At 61.2% G+C, this 23,684-nt stretch overlaps 1 protein-coding gene across 17 annotated transcripts in view; it reads left to right on the forward strand.

Annotated features, from left to right (window-relative positions):
• LDLRAD3 (low density lipoprotein receptor class A domain containing 3) overlaps positions 1 to 23,684 on the forward strand; it is a 417,721-nt gene that overhangs the window by 185,272 nt on the left and 208,765 nt on the right. The window lies entirely within an intron of this gene.

A 23,684-nucleotide genomic window follows, 5' to 3' on the forward strand; every position in this document is an offset into this window, starting at 1 on the left:
CACTCTCCTCTGTCCTCAACTCCGATTGTTGTTTCCGCCTCACTTGTTGACTCTGTGTGTGCGTGCGAGGGCACTGAAGTGCTGCCCTCTTAGCTGATGTCAGTCCTACAGTGCGGCGTTCTCGACTCTGCTCACCGCGTCAGACGTGAGATCCTCAGAGCTCCTTGATCTCAGGGCTGAGAGTTGGTCCCCTTTGACCTGCCTCTCCCTCTCCCTCCCGCTCCACAGCCACTGGCCACCACTTTAGTACTCTCCGTGTCTGTGAACTGACCTTTCTCTGGTCGTGTTTGGAGTTCACGTGTTAAGTGAGCCCAGGCGGTATCTGTCTTCCCCTGCCTGGCTTGTTCCCTTGAGCGTAACGCCCGCCAGGTTCGTCGATGTTGTGCCAGTCTCCACTCCATTTGTCCACGTAACAAGCTTTGGGTTTCGTCAGTCTGGAAGTCCCGCTTTATTTTACGCTTATTTGGCTTTGAATATGAGCGTTGTTCTTGTTTCGATCCACCTTTGCCATCTTCACTCAGGACGACTCACCCCAAAATGGAAACTAATCGTTTCTTACTCAACATCAGCATAACCAGAATTCAAGTGACCGCACCTCCCAGTAACGTGTTTCATGTTAGTCGCGTTTCTACTCGTGAAGTGAGAAAGCCTTCAGCAAGACTTAGGGGACGTGCTGGCCACACACACCCAGACACACACACACGCCCATACCTACCGCAGGCGTGGACGCATTTGCACCGACCGATTCGGTACTTTGCAACCAGAGAACTAAGCACATTCTCGTTCTCTCTAAGCTTTTCTGTCGTCTTGACCCTGTTTCTTCTCATTCCGCCCAAGAGAGACCGTCTTCGGTTTCCAGAGTTTGGACGGCTGTGTGGCCCCGCCCGAAGCCGGGCCCGGCTCCAGTGAGCTGAAGTGCTGCTGTTGAGAGCGGACGTTGGGGCCGGGTCCGTGGCCCGGGGGTTGGAGTCCAGTCTCAAGTAGCCCCCTTTCTGGCCTCCCAGGTTTGCCCTCCACGTGTTCTCTTTCTCAGAGTTGGTCTTGCCTTCCCCCTCCCGCCCGCTGCGGGCCCCCGGAGCCTCAAGTCGTGCCTGAAGCTGCAGAAAGAGGGCCCTTGGAGCCCTAGAGGAATTCCCTGGCGACATCATCGGGCATCCCTTTTTCAGTGAGAAGTGGGGGTTCGCTTAGGGGTTGTCGTTTTCGATCCACAGGTTAATTTTTCTGACCTGCTGGACAGGTAGTGCTTAGATGTCCGATTTGATGGTTGTCACACGGCCACACGTACACACACCTACGGGGGGGTACTCTTTTACTTGACAGTAAGGTAAGCTTCCTGACACCCAAAGAATTAAGGTAGACGTTGTTCTTAGGAGCTTAACGTGACGACCGTGTTCCCGGTTCATGAATATGTGCGATCGCAGAAGAACTGGCTTCAGAGGAGCTCTCTCAGCAGCCACCAAAATGATCTTTCAAGTCTTTCTCAACCGTTGAAACCGCTTTCTTCTTCTGAAGTCCAAGAAAGACCTTTTTCTGGGGCCGGGCCTCCTCACTGGGACCCTTGGCTAGGGTCTGACTGTGCCCAGAGTCCCCCGGTGAGGCTCTCGCACACAAGAGCTCTGGACTCCGGGCCTCCTCACAGCCAGCCGCCCAGGTCAGGGACCGACTTGACTCAGGCCTCACGCGGGTTCCCCGAATTGGCCTGCCTCCCAGCTCGGAGAAAGGCTGAGGAGGGCGTGTGGTTCACAACGTAAATCAATCGGAAAAGTCTTCCAGAAAATCGAATGCCGCTGGAACAGTTTGTACAGCAGAGGTGAGCCCGTGGTATCCAAGACAGACCGCCCACCCCAACTTGAGGGTCATTGGAGTATTTCCCTGACATGCGTGATGATTCCTCTCTCTGTTCCTAACCGAAGACGGAAGCGCGGGAAGCGTCTGTGGCTCCGACATTAAGACGAGCTTCAGAAAGTTTCCCTTTGCTCTTCGACTGAATATTCCTTATTTCAGTGGGACCTGGAGAAGCGATGGGAAGGCCAGGAGCACACTGACGTTTCCGTGCTCCCTTCGGATTCAGGGGATTCCGTGATCATTTCAGCTGGGGATTCTGCGCTAATATTCCCATGAGAAACTGAGGCGGTCTGTTGATTCACAACTAATTGGGGTCCACAGCAAACCGTCAGTTTCTTCTTAATTCAAGGGGAAATCCAGTTCATTCAGGGGACCCGCTCGATCGGTGTGGATCTCTGTGTAATTAACGTTCTCTGGAGACGAAGAACAGAGGGCTCGTGACAGGTTAAAGGTCAGGGGTCTCCTGTCCAGATGCGTTCCGGCAGTGTTTTATTCAGTGTGGTGATCCCCGTCCCTCCCCCGTCCCCAGCACCTGTGCCGCGCGTTAAGGAACGGACCTTTCCTCAGGAAATGGCTCAGATCCAAGATACGGTGTTAGGTTGACTCTCTCTGCCCTGTTTCGCCCTTTCAACCTCCAACCCATGTGGCGTTTCCTCGTGAGATCCTGGAGGCGGGCTCATTTTCACACCTTCACTGCCCGTGATATTTGCTGGGCAGCAAAATTTCAGTTCACCCAAAAACCTTCACAGAGAAGCTCATGGCAGGTTTATTTCTAAGGGGTGAAATGATACAAACCAAAAAATGCCGTCCGGTAGGTAAGCGGTTCAACTCTAGTGGCACTTTGTCTCCTTCCCCCGCGTCCCAGCCTAGGCGCACAGCGTCCCACCGTCCGGTGGTGACCCCACGCGCTCAGCCCCGGCTCCGTTCCCCAGGAGGAGAAGGCAGGTGCAGGAGAGCAGGGCTCTGAGCTCCTCTGGGCAGAGGGGTGAGGGCCCACGGCAGCCTGCGTGCTCCCCACCCGCCCGCCCTCGGAGCCGGGAGCGCAGCCATCCTTGTCGCTGCTGCTCCCGACTGTGACAAGCACGGAGGGACGGGGACGCTGGGCCGAGAGGGATGCGCAGGCCCATCTCCGTGGCAGCTTCAGCAGGGAGAGAAGAAGCTCCCGGGGCGGCGTCCTCACCTATTCCCACCAAGAGCCCAGGGGTGGGGGGGCGGGGCAAGCTTCCTCGCCCTCCGGACTCAGGGCCAGCACTGCCCCACACTCCCCTCCCCACTCTGTGACCTGTGAGCCCGTCTCGACACTCGCTGGAGCCTCTGCAAAGCCCCTCCCTACAGCCCCACAAGTTCAAGGGCCAGAGAACGCAGGAGAGGACAGGCGGGGCCCATCGTGGGCTTGGGGTCTTAGAGGTTTCGCTCCTCTGGAAGGAGCCCAAAGCTTCCGTGTGTTTTTGGGAGGACGGTGTGATGGGGACTTGAGGTGCAATGGGGGAGCTGGGGCGAGGGCGGGTGAGCCACGCTGCCGTCGGCCTCCCCCCCCCCCAGCCCCCCCCCCCCCCCCCCCGTGGCCCTGTCCCTTCTGGAAGCCAAAGCAGACGCTCAGGAAGGGCGGAGCCTGAGCCCGTTTTTCCCCCTAGCAGGGCACAGACAGAAGCCACGACCTCTAAGGAGAAAACAAGTGTATTGGGGGAAAACTCGGGTAGGAGGACGGCGTTAGCACGGAGGGTGGGATAAGGAGAAGAAGCAGGTTTTCTGTTCGTCCGCTTGCCCATTCGGGGAGAGAAGCGTTCCTACGAGGAAAGGGGTGTGAGGCACAGTCTGCTCATCCCGGGAGACGCAGATCTGAGGACAGCATGGCGGGTAATGGATTGGCTGAGGCAGCTGCCACCCTCAGCCCAGGCTGGCAGGGTTTGGCCGGGGAGCGCGGCTGCCTGGATGGCGAGGTCCGGTCGCCATGGCTGCTCTGATCCATTCCCTCGTATCGGGACAGTTGTGGTGCCTGGAGGTGGGCTGGGGGCTGTCCTCTGCGATTGTTCTCCTCTGCTCTGGGGAGGAGGGCACGTCGTGGTGACAGGTATGTCCGGCTCGCCAGGCCTGAGGTGGGTTTCGCGATGCTTCTGCTGGGAGGCCGGAAGTTCTCGGCCAGCCTCGGTTTCCCTCCCAGGACGCAGACACAGGATGTCACTGTCGATGGCGCCTGAACAGCCCCGCCATCCGACGCCGAGCTGTGTGTGACCCGTGCCCGGCTCTGGGCGGTGGCCGAGGCGGGCTTGCCTTGGCGAGGGGATCCTCTCGCGCTTCCTCCTTGTTGGGCCTCAGGCAGGGCAGGAGGCGTCTCCACATTTTTCTGAGAGGGCCGTCGTGAGGCTCCTCTTCCTTGGCAGGCCGGGGCCGGAGGGGTTTGGTCTCGAGGGTGTCTCCCATGTCCCCGACCTGGCTCCGAGACTGGGACCCTGACTCCCCGTCCGGTGTTGCCACCCCACGGCAGGGCTCTGGTGAGGCCCCAGCCCTACTCTCCTGCCGAGGCTCTTCCCTGGCCGCTGGGGAGCCTGAAGTCGGCCCCCGACGGCCTCGCTCGGCCCCCACGAAGGTCCCACCCCGCCCTTCGCTCTCTGAGAGGCTGCGTGGGGAGGTTGGAGAAGGCGGCCGGCCCTCCTGTCCCGAGAGAGAGGCTTCTGAGGGCCCTCTGCCATGGCCAGGTAGGGTCCCTCCCAGGGCCTTGTGATTTTCCTCACACACAGGTGAGGGAGCAGGGAGGGGACGGGCCAGCCTGGGAACTGATGGTTTTGTCGTCAGAGCTGAGACCTGGTCACCCGGAGGAGGCTCAAGAGGTTCTCCCGCGAAGCGTGCCGAGTCAGCTTGCGAGGGGGCCCCAGCATCCCAGGTGGCTGCGGGGGGCAGAGGGGACCGTGGAAGGGCCGAGGGTTGAGCCTCACATGCTTTCGGAGCCGCAGGCCCCAAGGACAGGAGGGGTAGGCCCCAGCGGAAATTCAGCCCAGACGTGATCGTGTGTGCTTGGAGCATGTGAGGAGGGCGTGGGTCGTCTTGCTCTTCTCCCCAGACCTCCGTGGGCACGCTTTCCGTGATGTCTGTCTCGAGCAGCTTCTGGGCGTCAGGGCTGGCAAGTGAGGGGCTGTCGGTCTCTCCCTCCCTGTTTGTGGGGCCTCCCCAGAAGGAGGCCGCTGGTGGGAGGCAGGACAGGGGCCCTTGCTGGGACCCGAAGCGCGACGGCAAGGGGAAGAACCAGGCCTGGATCGTGTTCCACCGGGAGGGGAACGTTTGAAGGCGACAGCTCCCGCGGCCGTGGCCTGAGTTGGGAAACGGCCAAGACGAGTGAGCTGGAGCCGAGCTCGTGGCCACGGGGCGTAGTGGAGTGGTGGTCAGGGCCGAGGGCGGTTCTGCTGGCAGGGTGGAGGCCCAAGGTCGAGTGCGCTGGGTGAGAAGAGCCAGGGAAAGTGCTGGAGTCGTGGTGAGAGGAGCACCTTGCGCGGGCTTCCCGCGTGGCTGGCGGACTGTAGCAGACGCTGTCTTGCACGCCTCCCCAGGGGAGTCTTGAGATGCGAAGCGATGGGAGCACCCCTTACAAGACAGCCTCCCCGGGGAGCTGCGGGAAACAAGATGCACAAGCTGTAGCCGGGAGCAGAGGGCCCTGGGACGGCAGGGCCGGGCAGGGCCGGGCAGGGCAGGGCAGGGCCGGGCCGGGCCGGGCCGGGCCGGGCCGGGCCGGGGCAGGGCAGGCCGGGCCGGGCCAGGCCAGGTGCGGGTGGCCCCTTGAGAGCCACGGCCCTCCCTGGCCCTCCCTTCACTGGACCGAATTCTCCTGCTGTCCCTCCCCCCAGGCCTCTTGCCACCCCCTGGCCCGTGGCTCCCCTCCCAGCTCAGCCCCAAGCTGCCTGTAGCCCTGGGGCACGTCAGAGCCTCTGCGAGGAAGAAGCCCAGGAGAGAAGGGCAATTTTCCTTACCTTGGCGAAAGGGACCTCGGGCCCCCCACTTCTGCCAGGTCCTTCCGGCCAGCTCTGTAAACTAGAAATGAGGGCACCGGGTCACAGCGGTGAAGGCGGGGGCCGAGGGCTCTGGCAGGAGGCTGCGTGCAGTGTGCCTTTAGGGCAGACCGTTTGAGGTCAGACTCTGGAGCCCAGGCACCAGTGCCCAAGGCCACGGGATCCCTGACGGGGATGGCAAGGCTGCTGATGGGTTGAGGTTTGTCGTGGACCGAGTGCTTCAACCTCCACCACAGCCCACGTGCCCCTGCTGGGCAACAGCCTGTTGCGGACGCCTGCCGGCCTGGGCCTTAGTTCCGCGCACAGAATCTGGCAAGGACTCAGGTTTTCCTCTCCTTCCCGGGAGCCTCGCGGAGGGCTCTGTCTCCTGAGGGACAGGCTCTGTCCCTGGCCTCCTCGAGCCCACGGAGCCGGGCGCTCAGGGACAGGAGGTGGAGGCCAGCTCTGGGGCACAGGGCTGAATGGCAGCAGCTTACCTTTCCAAGCTCCCCTTTTCTTCCTGCTCCTGCTGCTCCTCCCTCTCGGCTCCACTTGACGCTGAAATGAGAGAAAAAACAAGAAACTGCGGGGTCTGAGCCCCAAGGCTCCCCGTCCTCTCTCTGGACCAGCCGCAGACGCGCAGCGTTTGTGAGCAGGATGACCGCCTACCCTGAACTCCTGGGGCTCTGGGGCGTCTCTTCCCTTTTACTTCCTTTGGAAGTGGACAACTGAACCCAGAATGGACGTGTGCTGTCTTCCTTCTCTGAGGATCGTAAGCAGGTCCCCGTGTGGGACCAGCGTGCCTCTTCCGTCGCTGTTCCTCTGCTCAAGAAGCGCGTGCACGCGCCTTCTCAGAGGTACAGGATCTTGTGAGCTTCCTCAGGGAGGACTCTGCTTCCTGAGGCTACAGCCCCACTCCAGGTCCTGCCCAGAGGCTCTCGGGGGCTGAGCTGTGCCCTCAGATCGAGCACGACAGAGAAAAGGCCCGCCTGAGACACCTGCCCCGGGGAGGTGGCTGGGGAAGCGGTGCTCAGGGCCTGTCTTCCCACAGACCCCACTCGGCCTCCCGTCCGTGGCCACTGGTCGCTGGCCTCGGGGGCCTTTCCCTGGAGCCCTCTACCACACCGGGACTCCTGCTCGGAGGTCTTCGGACCGAAATCCTTGTGCCCGCTCTCCCCCCTGCCCACGCAACCTGGCTTGTGTCTAGAAGGACGGTGTTCCGTTCTTTCCCATCCCTGGAGTCCCTCCAGTTGATTCAGAGAAGCGGCAATCCCAGTCAAAGAGGAGAGAGACTCGTCTTGGGGTGGGTCTGGGTCCAGGATGTCTTACCTTCCTGACGTTTCTCCTGTTGCCAGGTGGTCGTGAGGGCAAATGCCTCTTGCGGGGGGGGAAGAACAGGAGGAAGAGCCCCAGTCCGTACAGGATGCGGAGGATGGTCCCAATCACCCAGGAGGCGGCACTGGAGCTGAAGCAGGTAGCGGCGATGCTTTGTAGACGCAAGATAGGAGTTTCCATATCTCGGATCTGGTCCTACTCTCAGGCAACTGAGCGCTGGGAGTGACTTGGAGATTAGAACCCCACGCCCTCATCATGGAACCGTGGCCGTGTCACGGGGGCTCCTGAGGGGGGGTGGGGCAGGCGAGAGGAGGGCAGGCGATTGGACCCCAGCCCCTGCGCCACCAACTGGCCTCCAACTGCCTCCCTCCACCCTCCCGGGCCTTCTAGACCTTAGCCGGTTTTCTGTTTCTTCCCCCTGGAAGCCGGCTGTCGCCCGGTTCCTTGCGTCTCCTGGATTCTTGGTTCGAAGCCACCTGTCTCAGGGCCTTTGCAAGAAGTCTGCAGCTCTCCCAGGAATTCGGTCTAGTTCCCGGGGACTCACACCCTCACTCTCCTCTGTCCTCAACTCCGATTGTTGTTTCCGCCTCACTTGTTGACTCTGTGTGTGCGTGCGAGGGCACTGAAGTGCTGCCCTCTTAGCTGATGTCAGTCCTACAGTGCGGCGTTCTCGACTCTGCTCACCGCGTCAGACGTGAGATCCTCAGAGCTCCTTGATCTCAGGGCTGAGAGTTGGTCCCCTTTGACCTGCCTCTCCCTCTCCCTCCCGCTCCACAGCCACTGGCCACCACTTTAGTACTCTCCGTGTCTGTGAACTGACCTTTCTCTGGTCGTGTTTGGAGTTCACGTGTTAAGTGAGCCCAGGCGGTATCTGTCTTCCCCTGCCTGGCTTGTTCCCTTGAGCGTAACGCCCGCCAGGTTCGTCGATGTTGTGCCAGTCTCCACTCCATTTGTCCACGTAACAAGCTTTGGGTTTCGTCAGTCTGGAAGTCCCGCTTTATTTTACGCTTATTTGGCTTTGAATATGAGCGTTGTTCTTGTTTCGATCCACCTTTGCCATCTTCACTCAGGACGACTCACCCCAAAATGGAAACTAATCGTTTCTTACTCAACATCAGCATAACCAGAATTCAAGTGACCGCACCTCCCAGTAACGTGTTTCATGTTAGTCGCGTTTCTACTCGTGAAGTGAGAAAGCCTTCAGCAAGACTTAGGGGACGTGCTGGCCACACACACCCAGACACACACACACGCCCATACCTACCGCAGGCGTGGACGCATTTGCACCGACCGATTCGGTACTTTGCAACCAGAGAACTAAGCACATTCTCGTTCTCTCTAAGCTTTTCTGTCGTCTTGACCCTGTTTCTTCTCATTCCGCCCAAGAGAGACCGTCTTCGGTTTCCAGAGTTTGGACGGCTGTGTGGCCCCGCCCGAAGCCGGGCCCGGCTCCAGTGAGCTGAAGTGCTGCTGTTGAGAGCGGACGTTGGGGCCGGGTCCGTGGCCCGGGGGTTGGAGTCCAGTCTCAAGTAGCCCCCTTTCTGGCCTCCCAGGTTTGCCCTCCACGTGTTCTCTGTCTCAGAGTTGGTCTTGCCTTCCCCCTCCCGCCCGCTGCGGGCCCCCGGAGCCTCAAGTCGTGCCTGAAGCTGCAGAAAGAGGGCCCTTGGAGCCCTAGAGGAATTCCCTGGCGACATCATCGGGCATCCCTTTTTCAGTGAGAAGTGGGGGTTCGCTTAGGGGTTGTCGTTTTCGATCCACAGGTTAATTTTTCTGACCTGCTGGACAGGTAGTGCTTAGATGTCCGATTTGATGGTTGTCACACGGCCACACGTACACACACCTACGGGGGGGTACTCTTTTACTTGACAGTAAGGTAAGCTTCCTGACACCCAAAGAATTAAGGTAGACGTTGTTCTTAGGAGCTTAACGTGACGACCGTGTTCCCGGTTCATGAATATGTGCGATCGCAGAAGAACTGGCTTCAGAGGAGCTCTCTCAGCAGCCACCAAAATGATCTTTCAAGTCTTTCTCAACCGTTGAAACCGCTTTCTTCTTCTGAAGTCCAAGAAAGACCTTTTTCTGGGGCCGGGCCTCCTCACTGGGACCCTTGGCTAGGGTCTGACTGTGCCCAGAGTCCCCCGGTGAGGCTCTCGCACACAAGAGCTCTGGACTCCGGGCCTCCTCACAGCCAGCCGCCCAGGTCAGGGACCGACTTGACTCAGGCCTCACGCGGGTTCCCCGAATTGGCCTGCCTCCCAGCTCGGAGAAAGGCTGAGGAGGGCGTGTGGTTCACAACGTAAATCAATCGGAAAAGTCTTCCAGAAAATCGAATGCCGCTGGAACAGTTTGTACAGCAGAGGTGAGCCCGTGGTATCCAAGACAGACCGCCCACCCCAACTTGAGGGTCATTGGAGTATTTCCCTGACATGCGTGATGATTCCTCTCTCTGTTCCTAACCGAAGACGGAAGCGCGGGAAGCGTCTGTGGCTCCGACATTAAGACGAGCTTCAGAAAGTTTCCCTTTGCTCTTCGACTGAATATTCCTTATTTCAGTGGGACCTGGAGAAGCGATGGGAAGGCCAGGAGCACACTGACGTTTCCGTGCTCCCTTCGGATTCAGGGGATTCCGTGATCGTTTCAGCTGGGGATTCTGCGCTAATATTCCCATGAGAAACTGAGGCGGTCTGTTGATTCGCAACTAATTGGGGTCCACAGCAAACCGTCAGTTTCTTCTTAATTCAAGGGGAAATCCAGTTCATTCAGGGGACCCGCTCGATCGGTGTGGATCTCTGTGTAATTAACGTTCTCTGGAGACGAAGAACAGAGGGCTCGTGACAGGTTAAAGGTCAGGGGTCTCCTGTCCAGATGCGTTCCGGCAGTGTTTTATTCAGTGTGGTGATCCCCGTCCCTCCCCCGTCCCCAGCACCTGTGCCGCGCGTTAAGGAACGGACCTTTCCTCAGGAAATGGCTCAGATCCAAGATACGGTGTTAGGTTGACTCTCTCTGCCCTGTTTCGCCCTTTCAACCTCCAACCCATGTGGCGTTTCCTCGTGAGATCCTGGAGGCGGGCTCATTTTCACACCTTCACTGCCCGTGATATTTGCTGGGCAGCAAAATTTCAGTTCACCCAAAAACCTTCACAGAGAAGCTCATGGCAGGTTTATTTCTAAGGGGTGAAATGATACAAACCAAAAAATGCCGTCCGGTAGGTAAGCGGTTCAACTCTAGTGGCACTTTGTCTCCTTCCCCCGCGTCCCAGCCTAGGCGCACAGCGTCCCACCGTCCGGTGGTGACCCCACGCGCTCAGCCCCGGCTCCGTTCCCCAGGAGGAGAAGGCAGGTGCAGGAGAGCAGGGCTCTGAGCTCCTCTGGGCAGAGGGGTGAGGGCCCACGGCAGCCTGCGTGCTCCCCACCCGCCCGCCCTCGGAGCCGGGAGCGCAGCCATCCTTGTCGCTGCTGCTCCCGACTGTGACAAGCACGGAGGGACGGGGACGCTGGGCCGAGAGGGATGCGCAGGCCCATCTCCGTGGCAGCTTCAGCAGGGAGAGAAGAAGCTCCCGGGGCGGCGTCCTCACCTATTCCCACCAAGAGCCCAGGGGTGGGGGGGCGGGGCAAGCTTCCTCGCCCTCCGGACTCAGGGCCAGCACTGCCCCACACTCCCCTCCCCACTCTGTGACCTGTGAGCCCGTCTCGACACTCGCTGGAGCCTCTGCAAAGCCCCTCCCTACAGCCCCACAAGTTCAAGGGCCAGAGAACGCAGGAGAGGACAGGCGGGGCCCATCGTGGGCTTGGGGTCTTAGAGGTTTCGCTCCTCTGGAAGGAGCCCAAAGCTTCCGTGTGTTTTTGGGAGGACGGTGTGATGGGGACTTGAGGTGCAATGGGGGAGCTGGGGCGAGGGCGGGTGAGCCACGCTGCCGTCGGCCTCCCCCCCCCCCAGCCCCCCCCCCCCCCCCCCCCGTGGCCCTGTCCCTTCTGGAAGCCAAAGCAGACGCTCAGGAAGGGCGGAGCCTGAGCCCGTTTTTCCCCCTAGCAGGGCACAGACAGAAGCCACGACCTCTAAGGAGAAAACAAGTGTATTGGGGGAAAACTCGGGTAGGAGGACGGCGTTAGCACGGAGGGTGGGATAAGGAGAAGAAGCAGGTTTTCTGTTCGTCCGCTTGCCCATTCGGGGAGAGAAGCGTTCCTACGAGGAAAGGGGTGTGAGGCACAGTCTGCTCATCCCGGGAGACGCAGATCTGAGGACAGCATGGCGGGTAATGGATTGGCTGAGGCAGCTGCCACCCTCAGCCCAGGCTGGCAGGGTTTGGCCGGGGAGCGCGGCTGCCTGGATGGCGAGGTCCGGTCGCCATGGCTGCTCTGATCCATTCCCTCGTATCGGGACAGTTGTGGTGCCTGGAGGTGGGCTGGGGGCTGTCCTCTGCGATTGTTCTCCTCTGCTCTGGGGAGGAGGGCACGTCGTGGTGACAGGTATGTCCGGCTCGCCAGGCCTGAGGTGGGTTTCGCGATGCTTCTGCTGGGAGGCCGGAAGTTCTCGGCCAGCCTCGGTTTCCCTCCCAGGACGCAGACACAGGATGTCACTGTCGATGGCGCCTGAACAGCCCCGCCATCCGACGCCGAGCTGTGTGTGACCCGTGCCCGGCTCTGGGCGGTGGCCGAGGCGGGCTTGCCTTGGCGAGGGGATCCTCTCGCGCTTCCTCCTTGTTGGGCCTCAGGCAGGGCAGGAGGCGTCTCCACATTTTTCTGAGAGGGCCGTCGTGAGGCTCCTCTTCCTTGGCAGGCCGGGGCCGGAGGGGTTTGGTCTCGAGGGTGTCTCCCATGTCCCCGACCTGGCTCCGAGACTGGGACCCTGACTCCCCGTCCGGTGTTGCCACCCCACGGCAGGGCTCTGGTGAGGCCCCAGCCCTACTCTCCTGCCGAGGCTCTTCCCTGGCCGCTGGGGAGCCTGAAGTCGGCCCCCGACGGCCTCGCTCGGCCCCCACGAAGGTCCCACCCCGCCCTTCGCTCTCTGAGAGGCTGCGTGGGGAGGTTGGAGAAGGCGGCCGGCCCTCCTGTCCCGAGAGAGAGGCTTCTGAGGGCCCTCTGCCATGGCCAGGTAGGGTCCCTCCCAGGGCCTTGTGATTTTCCTCACACACAGGTGAGGGAGCAGGGAGGGGACGGGCCAGCCTGGGAACTGATGGTTTTGTCGTCAGAGCTGAGACCTGGTCACCCGGAGGAGGCTCAAGAGGTTCTCCCGCGAAGCGTGCCGAGTCAGCCGGCGAGGGGGCCCCAGCATCCCAGGTGGCTGCGGGGGGCAGAGGGGACCGTGGAAGGGCCGAGGGTTGAGCCTCACATGCTTTCGGAGCCGCAGGCCCCAAGGACAGGAGGGGTAGGCCCCAGCGGAAATTCAGCCCAGACGTGATCGTGTGTGCTTGGAGCATGTGAGGAGGGCGTGGGTCGTCTTGCTCTTCTCCCCAGACCTCCGTGGGCACGCTTTCCGTGATGTCTGTCTCGAGCAGCTTCTGGGCGTCAGGGCTGGCAAGTGAGGGGCTGTCGGTCTCTCCCTCCCTGTTTGTGGGGCCTCCCCAGAAGGAGGCCGCTGGTGGGAGGCAGGACAGGGGCCCTTGCTGGGACCCGAAGCGCGACGGCAAGGGGAAGAACCAGGCCTGGATCGTGTTCCACCGGGAGGGGAACGTTTGAAGGCGACAGCTCCCGCGGCCGTGGCCTGAGTTGGGAAACGGCCAAGACGAGTGAGCTGGAGCCGAGCTCGTGGCCACGGGGCGTAGTGGAGTGGTGGTCAGGGCCGAGGGCGGTTCTGCTGGCAGGGTGGAGGCCCAAGGTCGAGTGCGCTGGGTGAGAAGAGCCAGGGAAAGTGCTGGAGTCGTGGTGAGAGGAGCACCTTGCGCGGGCTTCCCGCGTGGCTGGCGGACTGTAGCAGACGCTGTCTTGCACGCCTCCCCAGGGGAGTCTTGAGATGCGAAGCGATGGGAGCACCCCTTACAAGACAGCCTCCCCGGGGAGCTGCGGGAAACAAGATGCACAAGCTGTAGCCGGGAGCAGAGGGCCCTGGGACGGCAGGGCCGGGCAGGGCCGGGCAGGGCAGGGCAGGGCCGGGCCGGGCCGGGCCGGGCCGGGCCGGGGCAGGGCAGGCCGGGCCGGGCCAGGCCAGGTGCGGGTGGCCCCTTGAGAGCCACGGCCCTCCCTGGCCCTCCCTTCACTGGACCGAATTCTCCTGCTGTCCCTCCCCCCAGGCCTCTTGCCACCCCCTGGCCCGTGGCTCCCCTCCCAGCTCAGCCCCAAGCTGCCTGTAGCCCTGGGGCACGTCAGAGCCTCTGCGAGGAAGAAGCCCAGGAGAGAAGGGCAATTTTCCTTACCTTGGCGAAAGGGACCTCGGGCCCCCCACTTCTGCCAGGTCCTTCCGGCCAGCTCTGTAAACTAGAAATGAGGGCACCGGGTCACAGCGGTGAAGGCGGGGGCCGAGGGCTCTGGCAGGAGGCTGCGTGCAGTGTGCCTTTAGGGCAGACCGTTTGAGGTCAGACTCTGGAGCCCAGGCACCAGTGCCCAAGGCCACGGGATCCCTGACGGGGATGGCAAGGCTGCTGATGGGTTGAGGTTTGTCGTGGACCGAGTGCTTCAACCTCCACCACAGCCCACGTGCCCCTGCTGGGCAACAGCCTGTTGCGGACGCCTGCCGGCCTGGGCCTTAGTTCCGCGCACAGAATCTGGCAAGGACTCAGGTTTTCCTCTCCTTCCCGGGAGCCTCGCGGAGGGCTCTGTCTCCTGAGGGACAGGCTCTGTCCCTGGCCTCCTCGAGCCCACGGAGCCGGGCGCTCAGGGACAGGAGGTGGAGGCCAGCTCTGGGGCACAGGGCTGAATGGCAGCAGCTTACCTTTCCAAGCTCCCCTTTTCTTCCTGCTCCTGCTGCTCCTCCCTCTCGGCTCCACTTGACGCTGAAATGAGAGAAAAAACAAGAAACTGCGGGGTCTGAGCCCCAAGGCTCCCCGTCCTCTCTCTGGACCAGCCGCAGACGCGCAGCGTTTGTGAGCAGGATGACCGCCTACCCTGAACTCCTGGGGCTCTGGGGCGTCTCTTCCCTTTTACTTCCTTTGGAAGTGGACAACTGAACCCAGAATGGACGTGTGCTGTCTTCCTTCTCTGAGGATCGTAAGCAGGTCCCCGTGTGGGACCAGCGTGCCTCTTCCGTCGCTGTTCCTCTGCTCAAGAAGCGCGTGCACGCGCCTTCTCAGAGGTACAGGATCTTGTGAGCTTCCTCAGGGAGGACTCTGCTTCCTGAGGCTACAGCCCCACTCCAGGTCCTGCCCAGAGGCTCTCGGGGGCTGAGCTGTGCCCTCAGATCGAGCACGACAGAGAAAAGGCCCGCCTGAGACACCTGCCCCGGGGAGGTGGCTGGGGAAGCGGTGCTCAGGGCCTGTCTTCCCACAGACCCCACTCGGCCTCCCGTCCGTGGCCACTGGTCGCTGGCCTCGGGGGCCTTTCCCTGGAGCCCTCTACCACACCGGGACTCCTGCTCGGAGGTCTTCGGACCGAAATCCTTGTGCCCGCTCTCCCCCCTGCCCACGCAACCTGGCTTGTGTCTAGAAGGACGGTGTTCCGTTCTTTCCCATCCCTGGAGTCCCTCCAGTTGATTCAGAGAAGCGGCAATCCCAGTCAAAGAGGAGAGAGACTCGTCTTGGGGTGGGTCTGGGTCCAGGATGTCTTACCTTCCTGACGTTTCTCCTGTTGCCAGGTGGTCGTGAGGGCAAATGCCTCTTGCGGGGGGGGGAAGAACAGGAGGAAGAGCCCCAGTCCGTACAGGATGCGGAGGATGGTCCCAATCACCCAGGAGGCGGCACTGGAGCTGAAGCAGGTAGCGGCGATGCTTTGTAGACGCAAGATAGGAGTTTCCATATCTCGGATCTGGTCCTACTCTCAGGCAACTGAGCGCTGGGAGTGACTTGGAGATTAGAACCCCACGCCCTCATCATGGAACCGTGGCCGTGTCACGGGGGCTCCTGAGGGGGGGTGGGGCAGGCGAGAGGAGGGCAGGCGATTGGACCCCAGCCCCTGCGCCACCAACTGGCCTCCAACTGCCTCCCTCCACCCTCCCGGGCCTTCTAGACCTTAGCCGGTTTTCTGTTTCTTCCCCCTGGAAGCCGGCTGTCGCCCGGTTCCTTGCGTCTCCTGGATTCTTGGTTCGAAGCCACCTGTCTCAGGGCCTTTGCAAGAAGTCTGCAGCTCTCCCAGGAATTCGGTCTAGTTCCCGGGGACTCACACCCTCACTCTCCTCTGTCCTCAACTCCGATTGTTGTTTCCGCCTCACTTGTTGACTCTGTGTGTGCGTGCGAGGGCACTGAAGTGCTGCCCTCTTAGCTGATGTCAGTCCTACAGTGCGGCGTTCTCGACTCTGCTCACCGCGTCAGACGTGAGATCCTCAGAGCTCCTTGATCTCAGGGCTGAGAGTTGGTCCCCTTTGACCTGCCTCTCCCTCTCCCTCCCGCTCCACAGCCACTGGCCACCACTTTAGTACTCTCCGTGTCTGTGAACTGACCTTTCTCTGGTCGTGTTTGGAGTTCACGTGTTAAGTGAGCCCAGGCGGTATCTGTCTTCCCCTGCCTGGCTTGTTCCCTTGAGCGTAACGCCCGCCAGGTTCGTCGATGTTGTGCCAGTCTCCACTCCATTTGTCCACGTAACAAGCTTTGGGTTTCGTCAGTCTGGAAGTCCCGCTTTATTTTACGCTTATTTGGCTTTGAATATGAGCGTTGTTCTTGTTTCGATCCACCTTTGCCATCTTCACTCAGGACGACTCACCCCAAAATGGAAACTAATCGTTTCTTACTCAACATCAGCATAACCAGAATTCAAGTGACCGCACCTCCCAGTAACGTGTTTCATGTTAGTCGCGTTTCTACTCGTGAAGTGAGAAAGCCTTCAGCAAGACTTAGGGGACGTGCTGGCCACACACACCCAGACACACACACACGCCCATACCTACCGCAGGCGTGGACGCATTTGCACCGACCGATTCGGTACTTTGCAACCAGAGAACTAAGCACATTCTCGTTCTCTCTAAGCTTTTCTGTCGTCTTGACCCTGTTTCTTCTCATTCCGCCCAAGAGAGACCGTCTTCGGTTTCCAGAGTTTGGACGGCTGTGTGGCCCCGCCCGAAGCCGGGCCCGGCTCCAGTGAGCTGAAGTGCTGCTGTTGAGAGCGGACGTTGGGGCCGGGTCCGTGGCCCGGGGGTTGGAGTCCAGTCTCAAGTAGCCCCCTTTCTGGCCTCCCAGGTTTGCCCTCCACGTGTTCTCTGTCTCAGAGTTGGTCTTGCCTTCCCCCTCCCGCCCGCTGCGGGCCCCCGGAGCCTCAAGTCGTGCCTGAAGCTGCAGAAAGAGGGCCCTTGGAGCCCTAGAGGAATTCCCTGGCGACATCATCGGGCATCCCTTTTTCAGTGAGAAGTGGGGGTTCGCTTAGGGGTTGTCGTTTTCGATCCACAGGTTAATTTTTCTGACCTGCTGGACAGGTAGTGCTTAGATGTCCGATTTGATGGTTGTCACACGGCCACACGTACACACACCTACGGGGGGGTACTCTTTTACTTGACAGTAAGGTAAGCTTCCTGACACCCAAAGAATTAAGGTAGACGTTGTTCTTAGGAGCTTAACGTGACGACCGTGTTCCCGGTTCATGAATATGTGCGATCGCAGAAGAACTGGCTTCAGAGGAGCTCTCTCAGCAGCCACCAAAATGATCTTTCAAGTCTTTCTCAACCGTTGAAACCGCTTTCTTCTTCTGAAGTCCAAGAAAGACCTTTTTCTGGGGCCGGGCCTCCTCACTGGGACCCTTGGCTAGGGTCTGACTGTGCCCAGAGTCCCCCGGTGAGGCTCTCGCACACAAGAGCTCTGGACTCCGGGCCTCCTCACAGCCAGCCGCCCAGGTCAGGGACCGACTTGACTCAGGCCTCACGCGGGTTCCCCGAATTGGCCTGCCTCCCAGCTCGGAGAAAGGCTGAGGAGGGCGTGTGGTTCACAACGTAAATCAATCGGAAAAGTCTTCCAGAAAATCGAATGCCGCTGGAACAGTTTGTACAGCAGAGGTGAGCCCGTGGTATCCAAGACAGACCGCCCACCCCAACTTGAGGGTCATTGGAGTATTTCCCTGACATGCGTGATGATTCCTCTCTCTGTTCCTAACCGAAGACGGAAGCGCGGGAAGCGTCTGTGGCTCCGACATTAAGACGAGCTTCAGAAAGTTTCCCTTTGCTCTTCGACTGAATATTCCTTATTTCAGTGGGACCTGGAGAAGCGATGGGAAGGCCAGGAGCACACTGACGTTTCCGTGCTCCCTTCGGATTCAGGGGATTCCGTGATCGTTTCAGCTGGGGATTCTGCGCTAATATTCCCATGAGAAACTGAGGCGGTCTGTTGATTCGCAACTAATTGGGGTCCACAGCAAACCGTCAGTTTCTTCTTAATTCAAGGGGAAATCCAGTTCATTCAGGGGACCCGCTCGATCGGTGTGGATCTCTGTGTAATTAACGTTCTCTGGAGACGAAGAACAGAGGGCTCGTGACAGGTTAAAGGTCAGGGGTCTCCTGTCCAGATGCGTTCCGGCAGTGTTTTATTCAGTGTGGTGATCCCCGTCCCTCCCCCGTCCCCAGCACCTGTGCCGCGCGTTAAGGAACGGACCTTTCCTCAGGAAATGGCTCAGATCCAAGATACGGTGTTAGGTTGACTCTCTCTGCCCTGTTTCGCCCTTTCAACCTCCAACCCATGTGGCGTTTCCTCGTGAGATCCTGGAGGCGGGCTCATTTTCACACCTTCACTGCCCGTGATATTTGCTGGGCAGCAAAATTTCAGTTCACCCAAAAACCTTCACAGAGAAGCTCATGGCAGGTTTATTTCTAAGGGGTGAAATGATACAAACCAAAAAATGCCGTCCGGTAGGTAAGCGGTTCAACTCTAGTGGCACTTTGTCTCCTTCCCCCGCGTCCCAGCCTAGGCGCACAGCGTCCCACCGTCCGGTGGTGACCCCACGCGCTCAGCCCCGGCTCCGTTCCCCAGGAGGAGAAGGCAGGTGCAGGAGAGCAGGGCTCTGAGCTCCTCTGGGCAGAGGGGTGAGGGCCCACGGCAGCCTGCGTGCTCCCCACCCGCCCGCCCTCGGAGCCGGGAGCGCAGCCATCCTTGTCGCTGCTGCTCCCGACTGTGACAAGCACGGAGGGACGGGGACGCTGGGCCGAGAGGGATGCGCAGGCCCATCTCCGTGGCAGCTTCAGCAGGGAGAGAAGAAGCTCCCGGGGCGGCGTCCTCACCTATTCCCACCAAGAGCCCAGGGGTGGGGGGGCGGGGCAAGCTTCCTCGCCCTCCGGACTCAGGGCCAGCACTGCCCCACACTCCCCTCCCCACTCTGTGACCTGTGAGCCCGTCTCGACACTCGCTGGAGCCTCTGCAAAGCCCCTCCCTACAGCCCCACAAGTTCAAGGGCCAGAGAACGCAGGAGAGGACAGGCGGGGCCCATCGTGGGCTTGGGGTCTTAGAGGTTTCGCTCCTCTGGAAGGAGCCCAAAGCTTCCGTGTGTTTTTGGGAGGACGGTGTGATGGGGACTTGAGGTGCAATGGGGGAGCTGGGGCGAGGGCGGGTGAGCCACGCTGCCGTCGGCCTCCCCCCCCCCCAGCCCCCCCCCCCCCCCCCCCCCGTGGCCCTGTCCCTTCTGGAAGCCAAAGCAGACGCTCAGGAAGGGCGGAGCCTGAGCCCGTTTTTCCCCCTAGCAGGGCACAGACAGAAGCCACGACCTCTAAGGAGAAAACAAGTGTATTGGGGGAAAACTCGGGTAGGAGGACGGCGTTAGCACGGAGGGTGGGATAAGGAGAAGAAGCAGGTTTTCTGTTCGTCCGCTTGCCCATTCGGGGAGAGAAGCGTTCCTACGAGGAAAGGGGTGTGAGGCACAGTCTGCTCATCCCGGGAGACGCAGATCTGAGGACAGCATGGCGGGTAATGGATTGGCTGAGGCAGCTGCCACCCTCAGCCCAGGCTGGCAGGGTTTGGCCGGGGAGCGCGGCTGCCTGGATGGCGAGGTCCGGTCGCCATGGCTGCTCTGATCCATTCCCTCGTATCGGGACAGTTGTGGTGCCTGGAGGTGGGCTGGGGGCTGTCCTCTGCGATTGTTCTCCTCTGCTCTGGGGAGGAGGGCACGTCGTGGTGACAGGTATGTCCGGCTCGCCAGGCCTGAGGTGGGTTTCGCGATGCTTCTGCTGGGAGGCCGGAAGTTCTCGGCCAGCCTCGGTTTCCCTCCCAGGACGCAGACACAGGATGTCACTGTCGATGGCGCCTGAACAGCCCCGCCATCCGACGCCGAGCTGTGTGTGACCCGTGCCCGGCTCTGGGCGGTGGCCGAGGCGGGCTTGCCTTGGCGAGGGGATCCTCTCGCGCTTCCTCCTTGTTGGGCCTCAGGCAGGGCAGGAGGCGTCTCCACATTTTTCTGAGAGGGCCGTCGTGAGGCTCCTCTTCCTTGGCAGGCCGGGGCCGGAGGGGTTTGGTCTCGAGGGTGTCTCCCATGTCCCCGACCTGGCTCCGAGACTGGGACCCTGACTCCCCGTCCGGTGTTGCCACCCCACGGCAGGGCTCTGGTGAGGCCCCAGCCCTACTCTCCTGCCGAGGCTCTTCCCTGGCCGCTGGGGAGCCTGAAGTCGGCCCCCGACGGCCTCGCTCGGCCCCCACGAAGGTCCCACCCCGCCCTTCGCTCTCTGAGAGGCTGCGTGGGGAGGTTGGAGAAGGCGGCCGGCCCTCCTGTCCCGAGAGAGAGGCTTCTGAGGGCCCTCTGCCATGGCCAGGTAGGGTCCCTCCCAGGGCCTTGTGATTTTCCTCACACACAGGTGAGGGAGCAGGGAGGGGACGGGCCAGCCGGGGAACTGATGGTTTTGTCGTCAGAGCTGAGACCTGGTCACCCGGAGGAGGCTCAAGAGGTTCTCCCGCGAAGCGTGCCGAGTCAGCCGGCGAGGGGGCCCCAGCATCCCAGGTGGCTGCGGGGGGCAGAGGGGACCGTGGAAGGGCCGAGGGTTGAGCCTCACATGCTTTCGGAGCCGCAGGCCCCAAGGACAGGAGGGGTAGGCCCCAGCGGAAATTCAGCCCAGACGTGATCGTGTGTGCTTGGAGCATGTGAGGAGGGCGTGGGTCGTCTTGCTCTTCTCCCCAGACCTCCGTGGGCATGCTTTCCGTGATGTCTGTCTCGAGCAGCTTCTGGGCGTCAGGGCTGGCAAGTGAGGGGCTGTCGGTCTCTCCCTCCCTGTTTGTGGGGCCTCCCCAGAAGGAGGCCGCTGGTGGGAGGCAGGACAGGGGCCCTTGCTGGGACCCGAAGCGCGACGGCAAGGGGAAGAACCAGGCCTGGATCGTGTTCCACCGGGAGGGGAACGTTTGAAGGCGACAGCTCCCGCGGCCGTGGCCTGAGTTGGGAAACGGCCAAGACGAGTGAGCTGGAGCCGAGCTCGTGGCCACGGGGCGTAGTGGAGTGGTGGTCAGGGCCGAGGGCGGTTCTGCTGGCAGGGTGGAGGCCCAAGGTCGAGTGCGCTGGGTGAGAAGAGCCAGGGAAAGTGCTGGAGTCGTGGTGAGAGGAGCACCTTGCGCGGGCTTCCCGCGTGGCTGGCGGACTGTAGCAGACGCTGTCTTGCACGCCTCCCCAGGGGAGTCTTGAGATGCGAAGCGATGGGAGCACCCCTTACAAGACAGCCTCCCCGGGGAGCTGCGGGAAACAAGATGCACAAGCTGTAGCCGGGAGCAGAGGGCCCTGGGACGGCAGGGCCGGGCAGGGCCGGGCAGGGCAGGGCAGGGCCGGGCCGGGCCGGGCCGGGCCGGGCCGGGGCAGGGCAGGCCGGGCCGGGCCAGGCCAGGTGCGGGTGGCCCCTTGAGAGCCACGGCCCTCCCTGGCCCTCCCTTCACTGGACCGAATTCTCCTGCTGTCCCTCCCCCCAGGCCTCTTGCCACCCCCTGGCCCGTGGCTCCCCTCCCAGCTCAGCCCCAAGCTGCCTGTAGCCCTGGGGCACGTCAGAGCCTCTGCGAGGAAGAAGCCCAGGAGAGAAGGGCAATTTTCCTTACCTTGGCGAAAGGGACCTCGGGCCCCCCACTTCTGCCAGGTCCTTCCGGCCAGCTCTGTAAACTAGAAATGAGGGCACCGGGTCACAGCGGTGAAGGCGGGGGCCGAGGGCTCTGGCAGGAGGCTGCGTGCAGTGTGCCTTTAGGGCAGACCGTTTGAGGTCAGACTCTGGAGCCCAGGCACCAGTGCCCAAGGCCACGGGATCCCTGACGGGGATGGCAAGGCTGCTGATGGGTTGAGGTTTGTCGTGGACCGAGTGCTTCAACCTCCACCACAGCCCACGTGCCCCTGCTGGGCAACAGCCTGTTGCGGACGCCTGCCGGCCTGGGCCTTAGTTCCGCGCACAGAATCTGGCAAGGACTCAGGTTTTCCTCTCCTTCCCGGGAGCCTCGCGGAGGGCTCTGTCTCCTGAGGGACAGGCTCTGTCCCTGGCCTCCTCGAGCCCACGGAGCCGGGCGCTCAGGGACAGGAGGTGGAGGCCAGCTCTGGGGCACAGGGCTGAATGGCAGCAGCTTACCTTTCCAAGCTCCCCTTTTCTTCCTGCTCCTGCTGCTCCTCCCTCTCGGCTCCACTTGACGCTGAAATGAGAGAAAAAACAAGAAACTGCGGGGTCTGAGCCCCAAGGCTCCCCGTCCTCTCTCTGGACCAGCCGCAGACGCGCAGCGTTTGTGAGCAGGATGACCGCCTACCCTGAACTCCTGGGGCTCTGGGGCGTCTCTTCCCTTTTACTTCCTTTGGAAGTGGACAACTGAACCCAGAATGGACGTGTGCTGTCTTCCTTCTCTGAGGATCGTAAGCAGGTCCCCGTGTGGGACCAGCGTGCCTCTTCCGTCGCTGTTCCTCTGCTCAAGAAGCGCGTGCACGCGCCTTCTCAGAGGTACAGGATCTTGTGAGCTTCCTCAGGGAGGACTCTGCTTCCTGAGGCTACAGCCCCACTCCAGGTCCTGCCCAGAGGCTCTCGGGGGCTGAGCTGTGCCCTCAGATCGAGCACGACAGAGAAAAGGCCCGCCTGAGACACCTGCCCCGGGGAGGTGGCTGGGGAAGCGGTGCTCAGGGCCTGTCTTCCCACAGACCCCACTCGGCCTCCCGTCCGTGGCCACTGGTCGCTGGCCTCGGGGGCCTTTCCCTGGAGCCCTCTACCACACCGGGACTCCTGCTCGGAGGTCTTCGGACCGAAATCCTTGTGCCCGCTCTCCCCCCTGCCCACGCAACCTGGCTTGTGTCTAGAAGGACGGTGTTCCGTTCTTTCCCATCCCTGGAGTCCCTCCAGTTGATTCAGAGAAGCGGCAATCCCAGTCAAAGAGGAGAGAGACTCGTCTTGGGGTGGGTCTGGGTCCAGGATGTCTTACCTTCCTGACGTTTCTCCTGTTGCCAGGTGGTCGTGAGGGCAAATGCCTCTTGCGGGGGGGGGAAGAACAGGAGGAAGAGCCCCAGTCCGTACAGGATGCGGAGGATGGTCCCAATCACCCAGGAGGCGGCACTGGAGCTGAAGCAGGTAGCGGCGATGCTTTGTAGACGCAAGATAGGAGTTTCCATATCTCGGATCTGGTCCTACTCTCAGGCAACTGAGCGCTGGGAGTGACTTGGAGATTAGAACCCCACGCCCTCATCATGGAACCGTGGCCGTGTCACGGGGGCTCCTGAGGGGGGGTGGGGCAGGCGAGAGGAGGGCAGGCGATTGGACCCCAGCCCCTGCGCCACCAACTGGCCTCCAACTGCCTCCCTCCACCCTCCCGGGCCTTCTAGACCTTAGCCGGTTTTCTGTTTCTTCCCCCTGGAAGCCGGCTGTCGCCCGGTTCCTTGCGTCTCCTGGATTCTTGGTTCGAAGCCACCTGTCTCAGGGCCTTTGCAAGAAGTCTGCAGCTCTCCCAGGAATTCGGTCTAGTTCCCGGGGACTCACACCCTCACTCTCCTCTGTCCTCAACTCCGATTGTTGTTTCCGCCTCACTTGTTGACTCTGTGTGTGCGTGCGAGGGCACTGAAGTGCTGCCCTCTTAGCTGATGTCAGTCCTACAGTGCGGCGTTCTCGACTCTGCTCACCGCGTCAGACGTGAGATCCTCAGAGCTCCTTGATCTCAGGGCTGAGAGTTGGTCCCCTTTGACCTGCCTCTCCCTCTCCCTCCCGCTCCACAGCCACTGGCCACCACTTTAGTACTCTCCGTGTCTGTGAACTGACCTTTCTCTGGTCGTGTTTGGAGTTCACGTGTTAAGTGAGCCCAGGCGGTATCTGTCTTCCCCTGCCTGGCTTGTTCCCTTGAGCGTAACGCCCGCCAGGTTCGTCGATGTTGTGCCAGTCTCCACTCCATTTGTCCACGTAACAAGCTTTGGGTTTCGTCAGTCTGGAAGTCCCGCTTTATTTTACGCTTATTTGGCTTTGAATATGAGCGTTGTTCTTGTTTCGATCCACCTTTGCCATCTTCACTCAGGACGACTCACCCCAAAATGGAAACTAATCGTTTCTTACTCAACATCAGCA

Source organism: Equus caballus, chromosome 12 (genome assembly GCF_041296265.1).
Source record: "Equus caballus isolate H_3958 breed thoroughbred chromosome 12, TB-T2T, whole genome shotgun sequence".
Classification (NCBI taxonomy): Eukaryota; Metazoa; Chordata; class Mammalia; order Perissodactyla; family Equidae; genus Equus; species Equus caballus.